The sequence below is a fragment of the Leopardus geoffroyi genome, chromosome X, assembly GCF_018350155.1.
Source record: "Leopardus geoffroyi isolate Oge1 chromosome X, O.geoffroyi_Oge1_pat1.0, whole genome shotgun sequence".
NCBI lineage: Eukaryota > Metazoa > Chordata > Mammalia > Carnivora > Felidae > Leopardus > Leopardus geoffroyi.
This window is the reverse complement of record NC_059343.1, coordinates 29,719,016-29,739,203: the sequence shown is the minus strand read 5'-3', so window position 1 is coordinate 29,739,203 and position 20,188 is coordinate 29,719,016.

Genomic DNA, 20,188 nt, shown 5'->3' with positions numbered 1-20,188 from the left:
ATGAGGTTTTTAATTCCTAGATCTGTCTCTAACCCAATTCATGCAGTTCTATGTCTATTTCTAATCAATACCAGACTGGTTGTTCTAAGTGTTTCTAGACCATGGAACAATTTTCTCCTCTGTAATTAATCAGTACTTACAGTATAAGCTTATGTATTGATTAAATAAAATTTATCAATTGTATTTTGCATTTGTCTTCCTATTGAAATTTCTCATTCTAAAAAATCTTCGGTAAATTCTGTGTGGTACAATAATGTCTAGACATCTAGTTCTCCTGTGTAACTCCTTTAACTCTCTTACATAAGATGTGTCATAAAAATTCCATGTTTTCAGGTGAAGGTAAAATATATTTCAAATTAACTGTTTCCTAGAAATCTTTTTCTCATAATTCAACTACTGCTTTCTTTATAGCCTTTTTGTGATTTCTACTATGTGAAGGTATATATCTATGTTTTCCTGTCTGCTTGCTACACTGTGGTTATGTTGGAATGCTGTTGACAGGAACAGCAAGCAAATAGTAAGGACATCCTTTCTTTCCTCCTCCTGTCTTCCAGCCTTCTCTGGTACCCTTGATGGCAAAAGGTTAAATTATTTTTACACGGTCCTTTCTCTAGCATCATGTGCGACATAATATTAAAGAGTTGATTTGGATTGGGATGTGTCATAGAAATAACTGCACAATCTTCCCCTTTGGCTGTGTAGCATTAACTTACAAACCACACCATATATTTGAACTTCCTTGCAATGGCAATATTAACTTCTTTATGCTTCTGCTGACAAGGTGTTGATCCTTTGTACGAAGACATTCAAATCCTCTTTCCTAGTAGAGGAGATACTAAGTCCCAACGGATAATGTATGTATCCCTGGGCAATGTTAAATTCTTTGCCAGTTCAGTCAAATGTCATATGAATGCTCTGTAACCTAAAGAATAAATTTTAAAAGTTAACTACCCACTCAATCCTCATGTAAAATGCTATTTTAAAAGGATAAGGCATGGAAGAATAATGTGTACATCAAGAAAGGAAATGTGTATATCTGATGTACTTGTCATTTTTATAAGCAGTCAATAGGCCAGAGTTGATCATTATAATTATTTCTTTCCTACCATTCCATATCATTTTTGTCCTCAACAAGCAGTTTAATTAATCTAGATTCTTTACCTGGCAGGATGATACAAAATTTCATGACTAAAAGATCGGAATTCTCATTTGTTCTGCAGAGTTTTGTTGTTGCTGTGATTTTCTGTTAACATTTATTATTGCATAAGAAAGTAATAGAGAATCCTAAAGAATAGACATTATTCTTTTAGACATAATGTATCTTTCCCCATCATGTACCCCATTTTTTTCTTGGTAATTTGGAGGCACCACCTCAGCTGGTAGAGTAACCCTTTTATTTGCTCACTGGTGGAGAGGCATGTTCTAAATGTTCAGTTATTTTACCATAAAGTGTGTTGCTCATTCCTGTCCATCAGGTCCAATCAGCCTGATGTTATCAATATAGAGGACTATTATTTTCTGAGGTGTATCATTATGGACGTCTCTTTCAAGCTCCCTATGGCAAAAAGTAGGCATATTGACGTAGCTCTGAAACAGTGCATTGAAAATGAACTTTTGCTGCTGCTCCTTGCAGATTGGTGTAGAGATAAAAGCACCTGCCAGGTCAATAGTTGTGTACCCTTGCCAGGGCTGTGTTCATTTGTTCCAGTAAAGATGCCACAGCTATAACAGCAGCTGTAATTAAAAAACCATCTATATTAATAATAATTCACAGTCAATCTCTGAGATATCCACAGGCCAAATAAGTGAGTTAAACTGAATGTTCATTTTTCAAGTCTTTGATCGAAAGAATAATCTCAGTAGTTTCCTCTGGAGATCAGAATTGCTTTTCATTTATTTTCCTGGTAGGGACAAAAAGTCAGGAGGCCTGCATTAATCCCATCCAAGTCTAATTGTCATCCATGGTTCATGGAGAGAGTTACATATTCAAGAACTGGGAAAAGTAGCCGGAGTACCTGGATGGCTCAGTTGGTTAGGCATCTGACTTCAGCTCAGGTCATGATCTCACAGTTCATGGGTTTGAGCCCCACATTGGGCTCAGTGCTGACAGGTTGGAGCCTAGAGCCTGCTTCAGATTCTGTGTCTCCCTCTTTCTCTGCCCCTCCCCTACTCATGCTTGCTCGCTCGCTCTCTCTCTCTCAAAAATAAAGAAAAAAAGAAAAAGAAAAGTAGCCACGAGCTGAGTTTTTGTTCCACTGGCTCTATAGGAGACTGACATGGGTCAATTCTGCTCTTATCACGTGACTTACATGTTTGCTCTTCATTGAATAGACAAGAGTGACATTTTTTTTGTGTCTGTCCAGAAATTATTGCCAATTCAGATCAATATCTAGTAATCCATGAAGCACAGAGATATTTCCCCTTTTCCAGTATAAAATTACCTTTGCAAGTAGCTATAGATCACTTTGGGGAAGGTTTGAAGAAAGATTGGCAATCATTCAGGGCTCTTCCTCAAGTAGACCTGGCTTCTTCATCAGTCAAAGGGATTTAGGTCTGTGAACTTAAGACTAGAAACTGAGTAACTTTTCATTTTGGCAACTTAAGTCAGATTTCTGGCTACAAGATGTACATATTTCTCTGTTTTGGAGGTGAAGTAATATGTTCACAGACTACCATCTATAAAATTTCTTTGATTAATAAGGTACTGCCAAAGACCTCATAGGTCAAAATATTGTGATTACAGATTTGTTCCTGCTGCCTGTTTTGTTAAGTGCACCACCCTGGTCTCTGATGGTTTAACACTGGGTCTTTGTCACTCTGGAATACCATCATCCCCACTGAACTAGGGAGACTCATTAAATGGTGGCATCTTCTATTCTCTGCATTATACAGAGGAAAGCTACTATAGAACATTTCCAAGAAGTTGATGCCCCCATCTGAAGGTATTTCACATACCTTAGTGAAGGGCATGTCTTCTGGGCCTTCTCAAAGGTTATAGTGTCTAGGGTGGATATACAGGATGCACATGATAAATCCACAATATCTTTATCTCTATAAACTCTTGTATTTCTTCTTCACAGTATGTCATGAAAGTTCTAGTATCTCAGCTTCATTGAATGTTAAGTCATTGCAAATCCCAGTTTCAATTAACCAATCAAGTAATTTCTTAAAGCCACTTCCAGTTCACCTAAACATATTTAATCCCCAAATTTTGGTAGGCGAATCTATATCAATAAGTTTAGCATGGTTCAATAATTTAAAATAAAAATATAATACTTGGCTTAGGCCAAAGCTTCCCTTAGAATCTATTTTTGCAAGTATTTCTCCCACATTTCTGAAATACTTTTGGAGGACAAATTGTTTCTTCCTGTGACTGACTTAGCACTTGTTCTCCTGAATAGGTCAATGTCTAACTCTATTTATGGTTCTAGAATTTATAAATAGTGGTTATGATGGAGCTTGAGCAGAATATGCTTCTGCCTGCAAGGCACCTGCCTCAGTCGATGTTATTATATTACCTTACCATAAGTGAAGCCTTGTCTTTTGACACAGAAGGAGGATCTGCTTCCTATAGCAAGGAAACATCAGACAAACTTTTAAGTTTGTCACATGTCTTTTTCATTTTATTCCCTCAGAGATCCACATTCCATTTTTTTTAAATTTTTTTTTAACATTTATCTATTTTTGAGACAGAGAGAGACAGAGCATGAAGGGGGGAGGGGCAGAGAGAGAAGGAGGCACAGAATCGGAAGCAGGCTCCAGGCTCTGAGCCATCAGCCCAGAGCCTGACACAGGGCTCGAACTCACGGACCGTAAGATCATGACCTGAGCTGAAGTCGGACGCTCAACCAACCGACTGCGCCACTCAGGCGCCCCTACATTCCATTTCTTAAAGTCTTACTCATTATCAACTGATGCTATCAATTTGACATTAGAAACTTGGCAATCTGTAAATTACATTCTCCTTGTAATTTTACATATAATGAAGTTGGTTAATTTTGGGTCCTATGTCAAGAGACATTTGATATTATAAGAAGTAAGAGATTGTTTGTAAGACTGCTATATAAGCTCTCTGTTCATCTGACTGTGACCTGACATCAGTTAGAAGTAATTATTCCAACTACTTGGCAATGAGAAAGAATGAAATCATGCCTTTTGTAGCAACATGGATGGAACTGGAAGGTATTATGCTGAGTGAAATAAATCAGCCAGAGAAGGAAAGATGTCATATGTGTTCACTCATATGTGGATCTTGAGAAACTGAACAGAAGACCATGGGGTAAGGGAAGGGGAAAAAATAGATACAAACAGAGAGGGAGGGAGGCAAACCGTAAGAGACTATTAAATACAGAGAACAAACTAAGGGTGGATAAGGGGGTGGGGGAGAGGGAAAATGGGTGATGGGCATTGAGGAGGGCAATTGTTGGGATGAACACTGGGTATTATATGTAGGCCAATTTGACAATAAATTATATTCATTAAAAAAATAAAATTGTATAGCCCTGAAAAAGAAAAAAAAAAGTAGTTATTATTTCTGGGGCGCCTGGGTGGCTCAGTTGTGTTAAGCATCTGACTCTTGATTTCAGCTCAAGTCATGATCCTATGGTTCATGGGATTGAGCCCTGTGCTGACATCATGCAGCCTGCTTGGGATTCTCTCTCTTCCTCTCTCTCTCTTCCCTTCCCCCCTCCCTTGTGCACGCACACACACATGCACATGAGCTGTCTTCTCTCTCTCAAAAGAAATAAACACTAAAAAAAAAGTAGAAATTATTCTATTCTTCAACCCTTGTGGTCATTAATGCTAACATAATGGTCAAGTTCATCTATGCTGTCCGATGGTAGCTAATATTCACATGTGTCTATTTAAATGTAAATTTAATTTTAATGAAATTAAATAAAATAATTCAGTCCCCTGTCACTAGCCACATTTGAAATACTCAAAAATCACAAGTGGCTACTGGCTAATTTATCAGATAATGCAAATATAACATCTCAATCACTGGGGGCACCTGGGTGGCTCATTTGGTTAAGCTATCGACTTTGGCTCAGGTCATGATCTCATGGTTTGTGAGTTCAAACTCATCATCGGGCTCTCTGCTGTCAGCACAGAGCCTGCTTCAGATCTTCTCTCTCCCTTTCTCTCTGCCCCTCCCCCACTGGCTCACTCATGCTCTCTCTCTCTCTCTCAAAAATAAATAAACTTTAAAAAAATTTTGTTCAATTAAGAATTACATTAAATAGTGCTACACTAGAGACTGAAGTATATATATGTACTAGATACACATGCACAGAATATTCCTAACATTGAATAACAGCCCAAAACTGGAAACATCCCAGTATTTGACTGTAGAGTGGATAAACACATTGTATAAACACAGTGAAATTAGAATGTATTTATTGATGAAAATGAATGAAATATAGATACACACCACTTGATGAATCTTAGCAACAAATTGTTGAAAGAAAAAGACACAAAAGAACACATACATTGTATTTTATTACCATATAAATAAAATATCAGTGGTGCATCACTGACTGAAAAATGATAATGATAATAAGGAAATTATTACCAAAATATCAGAATAAGTTGAGGAGATTGTTCACATGAGGAAGGGATAAATGGCAACTTTCTGACTGATTGCTGATACTGTTTTCGACTTGAATGGTGATTTCATGATTGTTGGTTTAATAACTATTTTTTAAACTATCTTATGAAACATGTATGCTATATTTTCAAATAATATATGCTGAAATAAAACTGAAAAGAAAAAATATTTCAGGTAGAGTTAAGACATTTTTTATTTTCTTTCCTTCTTTCTTTCTTTCTTTCTTTCTTTCTTTCTTTCTTTTCAAGTTAGATAACATACAGTGTAGTATTGGTTTCAGGAATAGAACCCATTGATTCATCTCTTACATGTGACACCCCATGCTCATCCCAACAAGTGTCCTCCTTAATGCCCATCATCCATTTTGCCATTCCCCCCACCGACCTTACCTCCAGCAACCCTCAGTTTGTTCTCCATATTTACGAGTCTCTTATGGTTTGCCTCCCTTTCTACTTTTATCTTATTTTGCCTTCCTTCCCCCTATGTTCATATGTTGTGTTTTTTAAATTCCATATATGGGTGAAATCATACATTTGTCTTTCTCTGACTGACTTATTTCGCTCAGAATAATACACTCTGATTCCATCCACATTGTTGCAAATGGCAAGATTTCATTCTTTTTGTTCAGCAAGTATATATATATGTGTGTGTGTGTGTGTATATATATGTGTGTATATATATACACACACACACACACATATATATATATACTGCCTCTGTCACAGACTATGAGTCTGGAATTCTCTCTTATCCAGCAAAAGAATGGACGCAGAAATGAAAATGAGAGAGGCTAATGTCCAGGAGGAGACAAGAGCCCTGAACAGGGGTTTTGTCTCTGTATTTATTGAGCTCTCAAGGTTTTACATACGTGGTGAATGTGCACAAGAAAACAATAAGATAGTGACCATTAACTTGTGTAAGAAGCAAAGGGTTGGGGGGGACAAGTGGCATAAGAAGTTGAGATTAAAGCACAATGATATACTGGCGCCAGATACCAGATGGGCAGTGTTTCTCTGTAGGCGGTACATCTGAGTAGCTGTTATCTCCAAAGTTTAAGATTGCTGGAGCATGCTGCCATAAGGCTAACAAGGCACCCTTTTCACTAGCTAACCTTGGGTGTCTTCGCCTTATAGCTGCTTTCTACCTCTAACTGTTCTCTGATGCTTTCATCCTGTGGAGGCGGCTTTCTGCCCTAAGCCTTGGTTGACTTCATGACTAACTACTTGGGCGCTTTTGCCCTGTGATGGCTTTCCATCCTAAGTCTTGTTAACTCATGGGTGCAAGTGTACAGAATTTTTAAACTTATTTCCCACATACATCTTCTTTATCCATTCATCAGTCGATGGACATTTGGGCTCTTTCCATAATTTGGCTATTGTTGACAGCACTGCTATAAACATTGGGGTGCCTGTGCCCCTTCAAAACAGCACACCTGTATCTTTTGGATAAATACCTAGTGGTGCAATTGCTGGGTTGTAGAGTAGTTCTATTTTTAATTTTTTGAGGAACCTCCATAGTTTTTTCCAGAGTGGCTGCACCAGTTTGCATTCCTACCAGCTGTGCAAAAGCATTCCTGTTTCCCCACCTCCTCGCCAACATCTGTTGTTGCCTGAGTTGTTAATTTTAGCCATTCTGACAGGTGTGGTGTGAGGTTATATCTCATTGTGATTTTGATTTGTATTTTCCTGATGATGAGTGATGTTGAACATTTTTTCATGTGTCTGTTGGCCATCTGTATGTCTTCTTTGGAAAAGTGTCTATTCAGTAAATTTCTGTTGTTTTAAGCCATGAAGGTTGTGGTGATTAGTTAGAACATACAGTGGTGAAACAATGAATATTTTCCTCCTAAAATCAGCAATAAAACAAAGATGTCCTCCACCCTTGCTGCTTGTATTAACAGTGCTGGGAAATTAGCTAAGAAAAAAATAACAAAAAGGCATCCAGATTAGAAAAGAAGATTGGTAGCTATTTCTAATTGCAGATGACTTGATGTTCTACATACATAATCCTAAGGAATCCACTGAAAAACTTTTGAAACTAATACACTAGTTCAGTACGTTGAAGGATATCAGATCAATATACAAAAACCATTGTATTTCTAAACACTAATAATGAACAGTTAAAAGTGAAATTAAGAAAATAATTCCACTTAAAGTAGCATTAGAAAGAATAAAATACCTAGGAATAAGTTTAATAAAGTGCAAGATTTACCTTCTAAAAGCTACACATTTTTTTGAAAGATATAAAAAAGACCCAAATAAATAAGAAGACATCCAATGTTAATTAATCAAAAGACATTGTTAAAACAGCTGTATTCATAGACTGAACATTATCCCTATTGAAATACCAAAAGGTTTCTCTGAAGAAATTGACAAGCTGATCATGAAATCCATAAGTAAATTCAGTAGACTCAGTAGCCAAAGAAGATCAAAGTTGAAAGACTCACGCTTCCATATTTCAAATTTAAATAAAAAACTATCATAATCAAGAATAGTGTTATACTGTCATAAAGATGGACCTATAGATCAAAGGAATTGAATTATGACTGCAGAATAAACAGTCGTATTTATAGTCAATTGATTTTCAACAAGAGTGTCAGGGCAATTCAATGGAACAAGGGTATCTTTGCAACAAGTTTTGCTGCAGTAATTGGATGTACACGTGTCAAAAATTAAGTTAGATGCTCCCTAACACCATATACAAAAAATTAATTCAAAGCAGATTACAAATCTATATATGCAAGAATTAAACATGTAGAATTATTAGAAGACATTAAAGAAATAATTGATCTTGGGATAGGTAGAGGCTTCTCAGGTATGTCACCAAAAACATAAAGAAATGGATAAAAGAAAGAAAAGGATAAATTGAATTTCATGAAACTTAAAGATTTCTCTGGTTCAAAAGATACCATCAATAAAGTGAAAAGACAACTCACAGAATGGGAAAAATATTGGCAAATCATATATGTGATATTGGAATTTTATCTAGAATATAGAAAGAACTGTTACAACCCAATAATAAAAAGACAAACAACGACTTAAAAAAAGTGAGCTAAAGACCTTAATAGACATTTCTACAGAGAAGATATACAAATGTCCAATAAGCATGTAAAAAAAGATGCTGAATATTAGCCATTAGGGAAATGCAAATCAAATATACAGTGAGATACCACTTTATATCTAACAGGACAGACAAAATCTAAAAGACAGATAACAAGTGCTGGAAAGGATATGGAGGAATTGGAACTCTCACATGCTGCTGTTAAGAGAGTAAAATGGTACAGCCACTTTGGAAAATAGGCTGGCAGTACCTTAAAAAGTGAAACATGGAATTACTGTATAATCCAGCAATTCCACTTGTAGAGAATTAGAAACATATATTCACACAAAATAACTTGTACACACATGTTCATATCAGCAGTACTTACAGTAGCCAAAAGGCACAGACAACCTAAATGTATATCAACTGATGAAGGGATAAACAAATTATGATGTATCCATATAATGGAATCTTATTTGGCAATAAAAAAAGTACTGATACTACAGCATGGATGAATCTTGAAAACATTATGCTAAGTGAAATAAGGCAGTCACAAAAGAATACCTATTGTATTATTCTATTTACATGAAATGTCCAGAGTAAGTACATCTATAGGGACAGAAAGTGGATTACTGTTTTCTAGGGATAACGGAGTTAGAGGAAAATGAAGAGTCACTGCTAATAGGGGGTATGGGTTTTCTTTTTGAGGTATTTTGTGGTATTCTAAAATTGATGTGGTGATGGATACACAGCTCTGTGAATATACTAAAAATATAGAATTGTACACTTTCAATAAGTGAATTATACAGTATGTGAATTATATATCAGTAAAGCTGTTACATTTTTTTTAAAAAATGCCTGTATCTCTACACATACCTTACTGTGCTTACTGGCCTTAAGGAGGTTGGCTAGAACTCCCACCCATTCAAAACTGGTTTAGATATTGAGACTGATGATGTCACCTAGAACCCAAAAGAATATGAAAAAGTTTATTATTTGCATATTGAATCCTTCAGAAAGGGAGGGGTGAGTGAGTCTTGGGGTGTTTGTTTTTTATGTGTGATTAGAGCACTGTGCCAGAGTGAGGATTCTGGAGGTTCGCATGGTTTGAACTTTTTGCAGGTGCTCTGGAAGGGAGTAGATGGACTTTTCTAAAAAATCAGCGCAAATGTGCACCAAAAGTTGAAAGGTGAAGGGTGGGGCCTGAAAATTATCAGCATTCAAATATCTGGACCCTTTATTACATACACCAAAATCTTATTCATATAATTATGAGGCATTATAATTGTTTTTGGGATTTGGTAAATTTAGTCCTCTCTTCTACATTATAATATGCTTTCAGAAGTTTCTTGTTTTTCTGAATTCTTCATTTTTTTTTTCAACGTTTATTTATTTTTGGGACAGAGAGAGACAGAGCATGAACAGGGGAGGGGCAGAGAGAGAGGGAGACACAGAATCGGAAACAGGCTCCAGGCTCTGAGCCATCAGCCCAGAGCCCCACGCGGGGCTCGAACTCACAGACCGCAAGATCGTGACCTGGATGAAGTCGGACGCTCAACCGACTGCGCCACCCAGGCGCCCCTGAATTCTTCATTTTTATATATGTACTTTTACAGAGACTTGTTTAGTTTCATAACAATATTATTTTTATTGTATTTGTGTGTAATTTGTAACTTAACTAAGGGAGTGCCGAGGACTATATTCTGCTAAATATTTCTGTCCAAGAACATGATTGGTATTTCAGTTTATTCTATCCTAAATTTTATATTCTTCAAGAATGTTTTAAAGATTTTTTTCATATAAGTTTAACACATTCCATGTTAATTCCAAAGAATTTTATTATTACTCTTTCTCTTAAATTATATTTTATATATTATTACCATTATAATTTATATCTGGCTGTTAGTATATATACTAAATTTTACTCATTTTTGTTTTTTATAGTTATTTCCATTGTCTTGTTTTGTGTTCTACATATATGATAATATATGCAAACAAAGATTATTTCACCCTTGTCTTTGCAATTCTTTTAAAAAAATTTTTTTACATTTATTTATTTTTGAGAAACAAAGCACAAGTGGGGGAGAGGTAGTAAGAGAGGGAGACACAGAATATGAAGCAGGCTCCAGGCTCTGAGCTGTCAGCACAGAGCCTGACACAGGGCTCGAAACCACAAACTGTGAGTTCATGACCTGAGCTGAAGTCAGACACTTTGCTGATTGATCCACCCAGGCACCCCTTGTCTCTGTAATTCTTAAAATGTTTATTTGTTTTTCTTATTTAATTGTATTAGATGAGAATTCTATTTCTGCCAAATAGCAAGGTGATGGTGGGATTTTTGTAAAATGCCTTTTCATAATCTTTGGTAAAGGATTAATGTGGTTAATTGTAAAGATAGATTATTTAATCTTGGTCCATCCTTGAAAACCTGAAATAAGTGTATTTTTTCATGATATATTAACATTTCTATTTCATTGTATTTTATTTTTATATTTCTATGCAAAATATTTGTATAATATTCATAATTATATTTTATCAATTTTATATTTATTAAAAACAATTAGAAGTTTTCCTATTCCATTCTCTTGAAGAGTTTTAACATCATTAATACTTCGTTTCTTTAAACATTGTGGAATTACTTTGTGCAATTCTCTGAACCTGTCTTGTTTTTTTGGCAGAGTGATCATGTAGGTCTTTGATAGCTTCTGCAATTTATTAAATAGAAATTGGTTTATTTCTCTTCTGGGGTCTACTTTGGCAATTTTTTTCAGCGTTATTTATTTATGTTCTAAAGTGGATTTTCTTAGAGTTATGCAAATTAGTCTGTAATAATCTTGAAAATTCTGTTTTCATGTTTATTTTCTTCTTTAAGAAATTTTTACATTTATGTCCCCCCACTTTTTTTGTTGAGTAGCTTAGATAATGATATATCTAATTTTCTTTTCAAATAATTAGATTTAAAAATTATTACTAGCATCCCCAGTGGCAACAGGCACATCTAACACCGAGCTCTTGTTTTCTAATACTAGTTTCCAATGTAAGGAACCAGGACTCCATGGGGAAATGTCTGATTCTAGGATGGGGCAGGAAATACATATGATCCTCGAACATTTTGTAGTGTTAGAAAGTAAGGAAGTTCTCACAAGAAAGCATATCCAGTTTGATGAGTATATTTCAAGGGGAGACAGAAGTCAACTGAACGAGCTCTCAATGGTTACAGGCAGAAAAATTTGAAAAACAATGTAAATATGTTATATTGGATTTTAACTCAAAGCATTAGGTAAATATTCATGAGCAATGTTACTGATATAAAGAAATTATTCCATACATCAATGGAAGAGAAGAAACAAATCTCATGCAGAAGAATTCCAAATAACTTATGGAGATACTGAACCCATAAGTAAATGGAGCATAATTCACTAAATTTTGTGTGGACTGTGCATAGTGTCTTCCTTCCAGAGAGTGTGGTATGGAAAAGGGAGGAAAGAATCATTTTACAGTGAAGAATTGACAGACACTGCCTTAGCCAGGTTATTGAGGTCCACATGAACACTAGTAAGTCATGTTGATAATATGTACCTTTGTTAAAAATGATATTTTGCTTATATGGGCTTCCTCTCCTATATTAGGGTTCTCCAGAGAAACAGAACTAAGAGATACAACACACACACACACACACACACACACACACACACACACACACACACACACATTTATTATAACAAATTTGCTCACATGATTATGAAAGCTGACCTGTCCCAAGATCTGTCAGGTGAGCCAGAAAGCCAGATGTCTAAAAGGGCTCTTGTGTAGTTCCAGTCTGAATTCAAAGGCCTGTCAACCAAGATAGCTAAAAGTGTTGTTTTAGTAAGAAGGCTGACAGGCTCAAGACACAAGAAGAGTTGATTTTTTTCAGTTTTTCTGAAGGCAGAAAAAGCCAATGTCCCATTTCTAAGTCACACAGGAAGAATTCTCCCCTACTCAGGGAAGAGTCAGGCTTTTTGTTGATTCAAGCCTTTAAGTGATTAGATAAGTCCAACCCACCTTAGGGAGGACAGTCTGCTTTATTTACTCTACAAATTCAAATATTAATCTCATCCTAAAACATCCTCACAAAAACACCCAGAATAATATCTGATTGAGTATGGCACCCCATGGACCAGTCATGTTGACTGACACATAAAATTAACCCTTACATAACCAAACCCATAATGCCAGTCTAATCATGAGCAAAACACCAATTGACGGGCATCCTAGAAAACACCTGCAGTACTCTTCAAGATTATGAAGGTCATGAAAAACAAGGAAATTCTAAGATTAGAAACTGTCATAGCCAAGGGTAGCCTAGGAAAACATAACAATTAAATGTTATGTGGTATCCTGAATGGTATATGGAACAGATAAAGGACATCGAGTATTGTGTGTTGGATGTTCGTGTTCCCCCACACTTCCATATTCGTATGTTGAAGTTCTAACACTCAGTGTGATAGTGTTTGGAGGTGGCATTTTTTGGGGCTAATTAAGTCATGAGGGTTGAATCCTCAAGATGTCATTACTGCCCTATAAGGAAAGACGAGAGAGAGATCATCTCTTTTTCTCCACCATGTGAGGATAGAGCAAGAAGGTATCCCTCTACAAACCAGGAAGAAGGCTCTCACCAGGAACTGAATCAGCCAACACCTTGATCTTAAACTTCTCAGTTCTCAGAACTATGAGAAATAGATGTTTGTGATTTAAACCACTCTATGGCATTTTTTTTTATAGCTGACCAAACTGACCTTAGTCATTAGGTAAAAATAGGTAAATAATAAGGAAATTAGGTAAAAATAATTAGGTAAAAATAAGGAAATCTGAGTGAAATGTATAGACTTTGGTTGAAAAAATACCAATATTGATTCATTAATTGTAACAAATGTACCATACCAATGTAAGATATTAATAATGCGGGAATTGGATGTATTCTATTTGGGAATTCTGTGCTGTTTTCTCAAATTTCCTGTAAGTTTAAAACTTCTAAAAATTTTAAAGTCCATTATATTATTTTTTTTATATCATTTACTGTCAAGTTAGCTAACATCACAGTGTATATGGTGTGCTTTTGGCTTTGGGAGTAGATTCCCCTGATTCGTTGCTTACATACAACACCCATTGCTCATCCAACAAGTGCCCTTCTCAATGTCCATCACCCATTTTCCCCACCCCCATCTACCCCTAACTTGTTCTCTGTATTTAAGAGTCTCTTATGGTTTGCCTCCCTCTCTGTTTGTAACTACTTTTTTTTCTTCCCTTCCACCATGGTCTTCTGTTAAGTTTCTCAACTTACACATATTAGTGAAAACATATGATATCTGCCTTTCTCTGACTGGCTTATTTCACTTAGTATAAAACCTTCCAGTTCCATCCACGTTGTTGCAGATGGCAAGATTTCATTCTTTTTCAATGCTGTGTAGTATTCCATTGTGTGTGTGTGTATGTATGCATGTATATATATGGATATATACTACATATTCTTTATCCATTAATCATTTGGTGGACATTTGGGCTGTTTCCATATTTGGCTATTGTTGAAAGCACTGCTATAAACATTAGGGCACATGTGCCCCTAAGATTCAGCACTCCTGAATCCTTTGGATAAATTCCTAGTAGTGCTATTGCTGGGTTGTAGGATAGTTCTATTTTTATTTTTTTGAAGAACCTCCACACTGTTTTCCAGAGTGGCTACCCCAGTTTGCATTCCCACCAACAGTGCAAGGAATTCCCATTTTTCCACATCCTCACCAACATCTCTTATTTCCTGAGTTGTTAAATTTAGGTACTCTGACCAGTTGTGAGGTGGTATTTCAACGTGGCTTTGATTTATATTTCCCTGATGATGAGTGATGTTGAGCATCTTTTCATGTATCTGTTTGCCATCTGGATGTCTTCTTTGGAAAATTGTCTGTTCATGTCTTCTGCCCATTTCTTCACTGGATTATTTGTTTTTCAGGTGTTGAGTTTGTGAAGTTCTTTATAGATTTTGGATACTAACCCTTTATCCGATATGTCATTTGCAAATATCTTCTCCCATTCCTTCAGTTGCCTTTTAGTTTTGTTGGTTGTTTCATTTGCTGTACAGAAGATTTTATCTTGATGAGGTCCCAATAGTTCACTTTTGCTTTTATTTCCCTTGCCTTCAGAGATGTGTTGAGTAAGAAGTTGCTGTGGCCAACGTCAAAAGTGTTGTTGCTTGTTTTGTCCTCTAGGGCTTTGATGGTTTCCTGTCTCACATTTAGGTCTTTCATCCATTTTGAATTTATTTTTGTGTATGGTGTAAGGAAGTGGTCCAGTTTCATTCTTATGCATGTTGCTGTCCAGTTCTCCCAGCAGTAATGTTGAAAAAGAAAACCAAAGCTGGAGGCATCACAATCCTGGACTTTAGCCTCTACTACAAAGCTGTAATCATCAAGACAGTATGGTTTGGCACAAAAACAGACACATAGATAAATGGAACAAAATAGAGAACCCAGAATTGGACCCAAAAATATGGCCAACTAATCTTCATCAAAGCAGTAAAAGAGTATCCAATGGAAAAAAGACAGTCTCTTTAAAGTCCATTTAAAATTTTAAAATTGGTAGGAGACAGTTGAAAGGGGAATTTAAGTAAGCTAAATCTTCATCTCTCAATGATTAAATCAAAAAATACTTCTTAAAGATGATAAACTAAGATGAATATATTTTAGAATATTAGAAGTACTACCAAAATATCTAAAAAAGAATAATCAAAAGTAGTTTCTCTGAAAGAGTGTGAATGAATGTAGGTCTAGTGGTACCTTTCTATTACAAAATCACAAATCACAAAAGTGGGAATTAGTAGCAAAAATCAAAAAAAAGTTCTGCCTTTTTTTCTTTTATACTTCAATTTCTAATTCTTATTTTATTGAATACTTTTCTTCATTTGCTTATCATTATTTTTATCTAAATTTTTGAGTCAGAGTATCAATTAATTTTTGAATTCCAAAATTTTCATTGGTAAAGTTACTAAGGTTAGGCAGTTTCTTCTGAGAACAGATTTAGCTGGATTTCATTGGTTCTGATAATTAGTATTCTCATTATTATTTTCTTGGGGTTCTACAATTTTAGTTTATATTTTTTCCTATGGCTCACAAGTAACCTACTGTGAAGTTTTATAATTCTTTAATGGAAAGACCTCCTTTTATCTGATTTTGTTATTATTGCCTAGTTATATATTTTGTACAAATAGTATTTTATATTAGTTCTAATTTTGTAATTTTTTCCAGTTTCATTTATGACCTAGTATATGTTCTATTATTATAAATATTGCATGGGGCCTTAAACAAAATGGGCATTTTTTTCATCAAGTAAGAAATGCAATATATGGATATATTATCTACATTATTATAAAAATATTTACATCTTTTATATATTTATTTTTGTTTACTTGATTTTTTTCTAATCTAAATGACATGTATTAAAAGTATTATTAGGGGCGCCTGGGTGGCGCAGTCGGTTAAGCGTCCGACTTCAGCCAGGTCACGATCTCAAGGTCCGTGAGTTCGAGCCCCGCGTCGGGCTCTGGGCTGATGGCTCAGAGCCTGGAGCCTGTTTCCGATTCTGTGTCTCCCTCTCTCTCTGCCCCTCCCCCGTTCATGCTCTGTCTCTCTCTGTCCCAAAAATAAATAAACGTTGAAAAAAAAAATTAAAAAAAAAAAGTATTATTATTTTTTCCTATTTATTTTTTATTGCGATATAATTGGCATATCACACCATATTAGTTTCAGATGTACAACATAATGATTCAATATATGCATATATTGAGGAATGGGAGATACAGGTTTCCCATTATGAAATGAGTAAGTCATGGGAATAAAAGGTACAGCATAGGGAATATAGCTAATAATACTGTAATAGTTTGTATGGTGACACATGTTAACTACACTTGTTGTGAGTTGAGCATAATATATAGAGTTTTTGAATCACTATGTTGTACGTCTGACACTAATGTAACATTGTATGTCAATTATACTTAAATAAAACATTTTAAAAATATATGCATATATTGTAAAATGATCAATACAATAAGTCTAGTTAACATTCATCACCATACATGGTTATAGTTTTTTGTTAAAATCTATTATTATGTGTTTCCTCTTATCTCTTCCTGCATCTCTTATTAATTTTTGATGAATGTTTCTACTATTTAATTTGTTTCCTAAATCTTTGTGGTGGTTATAGCATCATTCTGTGCCATTTTTCCAGGTTATATTGATATAAATTTTCAATATATAGATTCAAATCCATTTATATTTTAGGGTTTTTTTTTGCCAAATTATAATTTTAAATATCATTATGATTTCATTACTTTGGCTTTATTTTAGTGAATTTAGTTATTTATATGTTTTCCCCCTATATCCAACACATTCTCTTGAATTCTATGTATTTATCTCTTTACTTTTCACATTTATATTCTCTATGCCCTTTACTGTGCTTTCCAGGTACTTTGTTCCTTTGTTTTCCTTTAAATTTCGCCTTCGTTTCTGAAATAATTGCATCTTTTTCTTCAATTTATTTCCTAGTTTATGTTAGTTCCATTCACATCCTTCTCTCAACTGGCAGTTACTTCCTTTTGCCTAGGAATATCTTCTTTGAGTTCTTCTTTTTCTTTTTTATGTTCTTTCATAGATATAATTATTGCCCTAAGATTTTTTTTAATTTAGTTTTGGAATACTAAGTTACAATATTGTTTTCTCTAGTGTTTCAATACCTTTTTGTTATGGTTTGCCATCATACATTAGGAAGGTATATCACTCAGTTTTATTTTTCTATACTGTTTTAAAAGAGTCCGACTAAATTCATTTCCAGTTACTCATATTTGAATGAGATGCAAGTAGCAGGAGATTTAGGTGATATCGGCCAGGGTGTTTGTCTAAGCCTCCTGGTTCAAGGTTTGTCTCTCTTCTTCATGGCTACAGTCAGGGACTTAACATACTTCTGAGGCTAACTTTTGAGTTAACTTTTTTTTTTTTTATTGTCCAACTTTTGAGGCTAACTTGTTTCAAGTAAGGCTCTATCTTTCATCCTATGTTTCCTAGAACTCTTCACTATCTTAGCTGTAATTGACTCATTCCTTACAAACGTATACTTTGCTGACATCTTGGTACAACTTCTAATCCCCATGCTTTCTAATTCTTCAGTTTCTGCTTTAACCAAAAATCATAGCGTATTTGAACTGGGTCCTTCTGTTGGCACATTCTTTTCAGGGGTGAGGCTATTTCCTTTAGGAAGAGAATATACTCAGGAGATTTGAGATATTTTTTGTCTTGCACTCATTTATATATTTTTTAACGTTTATTTATTTTTGAGACAGAGAGAGACAGAGCATGAACGGGGGAGGGGCAGAGAGAGTGGGAGACACAGAATCGGAAGCAGGCTCCAGGCTCCGAGCCATCAGCCCAGAGCCCGATGCGGGGCTCGAACTCACAGACCTCGAGATCATGACCTAAGCTGAAGTCAGACGCTCAACCGACTGAGCCACCCAGGCTCCCCGTCTTGCCCTCATTTATAACAGAATTCCATTTATTTTTACAAACTCTTTGTATCTTCTTTTGATGGCTTTCTAATGAGCTCTATCTTTGGCTACCTTTACTACCAAATTTTAGGTGGAAATTTCTCTTGCTCCAAGTTTTGATATTTGTTTTTAGGCCTCCTGCTTTCATTATTTTGACTCTTACCATGGTGACTATTTCATGATCCATGGGATCTGCAACCACTTGGACACATCAGCTCTTTATTTTCTCTTCTTCCACACCTGCTACAATTTTGTGGGAAGCTCCCTAATTCTTCTCTTTTCTGGAGTTTGGGCACATTGCTTACGAGGACTTTGGGTATTCAGGTTTTCTCTGCTTCCTAATTTCACTGAAGATGTCCTTACAGCCTATGGTTAGTATGGACATTTTCATAATATTAATTCTTTTGATCCATGAATACAATGTCTTTCCATTTGTTTATGTCTACTACTATTTCTTTCAACAAAGTCTGCTAGTTCTCATTGTACAGATCTTTCACTTCTCTGGTTTAATTTATTCCTAGTATTTTATTGTTTTTTGTTTTGTTTTGTTTTTTATTTAAATTCCAGTGAATTAATATACAATGTAATATTGGTTTCAGGTGTACAATATAGTGGTTTAACACTTCCATACAATACCCAGTGCTCATCACAAAATGGTTTTTGATGCTACTGGAAGCAGAATAGTTTCTTTATTTCTTTTTCTTATGTCTTATTATTAGTGTATAGAAATGCAACCAATTTCCCTATGTTTATTTTATATCCTGAAACTTTTGTTAATTTGTTGATTGGTTCTGGTTCTCGTTTTGTTTGAGTCTTTGGGACTTTCTATATATAAAATTGTATCGCCTGCAAATAATGACAATTATACTTTTCCTTTCCAAGTTTTTTAAAGTTTTTCTTTTTGAGGCTGTGGGTAGGGACAGAGGGAGAGGGAGAGAGAGGGAATCCTAGGCACACTCTGTGCACTGTTACCGCAGAGCCTGATTTGGGGCCCAGTACCATGAACCATGAGATCATGACCTTACCCAAAATCAAGAGTCAGATGCTCAACTGACTGAACTACCCAGGCACTCCTTTCCTTTCCAACTGTCATGCCTTTTATTTCTTTGCCATGCTTAATTGCTTTAGTTAGGGCTCCAGTACTGTGTTGAATATAATATTGTGGGTTTGTCATATATGGCCTTTATTATGTTGACGTATGCTCATTCTATACTCATTCTCTTGAGTTTTTTTTTTTAATCATGAATTGTGGTTGTATTTTGTCAGATGCCTTTTCTTATGATCATGTGATTATTAGCTTTCATTTATTAATGTGACATATTATTGATTTACATATATTGAACCATCCTTGTATCGCAGAGGTAAGTCACACTTTGTTATAGTGTATAATCCTTTTAATGTGTTCTTGAAATTAATTTAAAAGGAGGAACAACTTACGAAGCCATGATGCTATGTTTCCGTTTTCATTTGTTTGAAGATATATTTTGTTTCTCTTTTTTTCCTTTGATCCATTAATTGTTCAAGAACATGTCGTTTCATTTCCACATATTTTTAATTTTTTTCAGCTCTCCTCTGGTTGATTTCTAATTTCATACCGTAGCATTTAACAAAAGATCCTTGGTATCATTTTAATCTTTTAAAATTTGCTAACACTTGTTATGTGGCCTATCATATAATTGATACTGGACAATGTTCTGTGTGTGCTTTAGAAGAATATGTAGTCTGCTATTGTTGGATAGAATGTCATTTATATGACTTATAAATTTTTATATTAAATTTATTAGCATTAACATATACTTTAATTCACATAAATAAATATTTTAATGACTTACTTTTCATGTATATTATGCTCTTTGATTTAGTATATACAGAAGCTTTGACAAAGAGGAGAGAGAAATACCCAAACTTGTCAGATTATATATATTATGTACAGCTTATTGTATGTAAAAAAAAATTTTTAAGACAAAGAAGGGAAA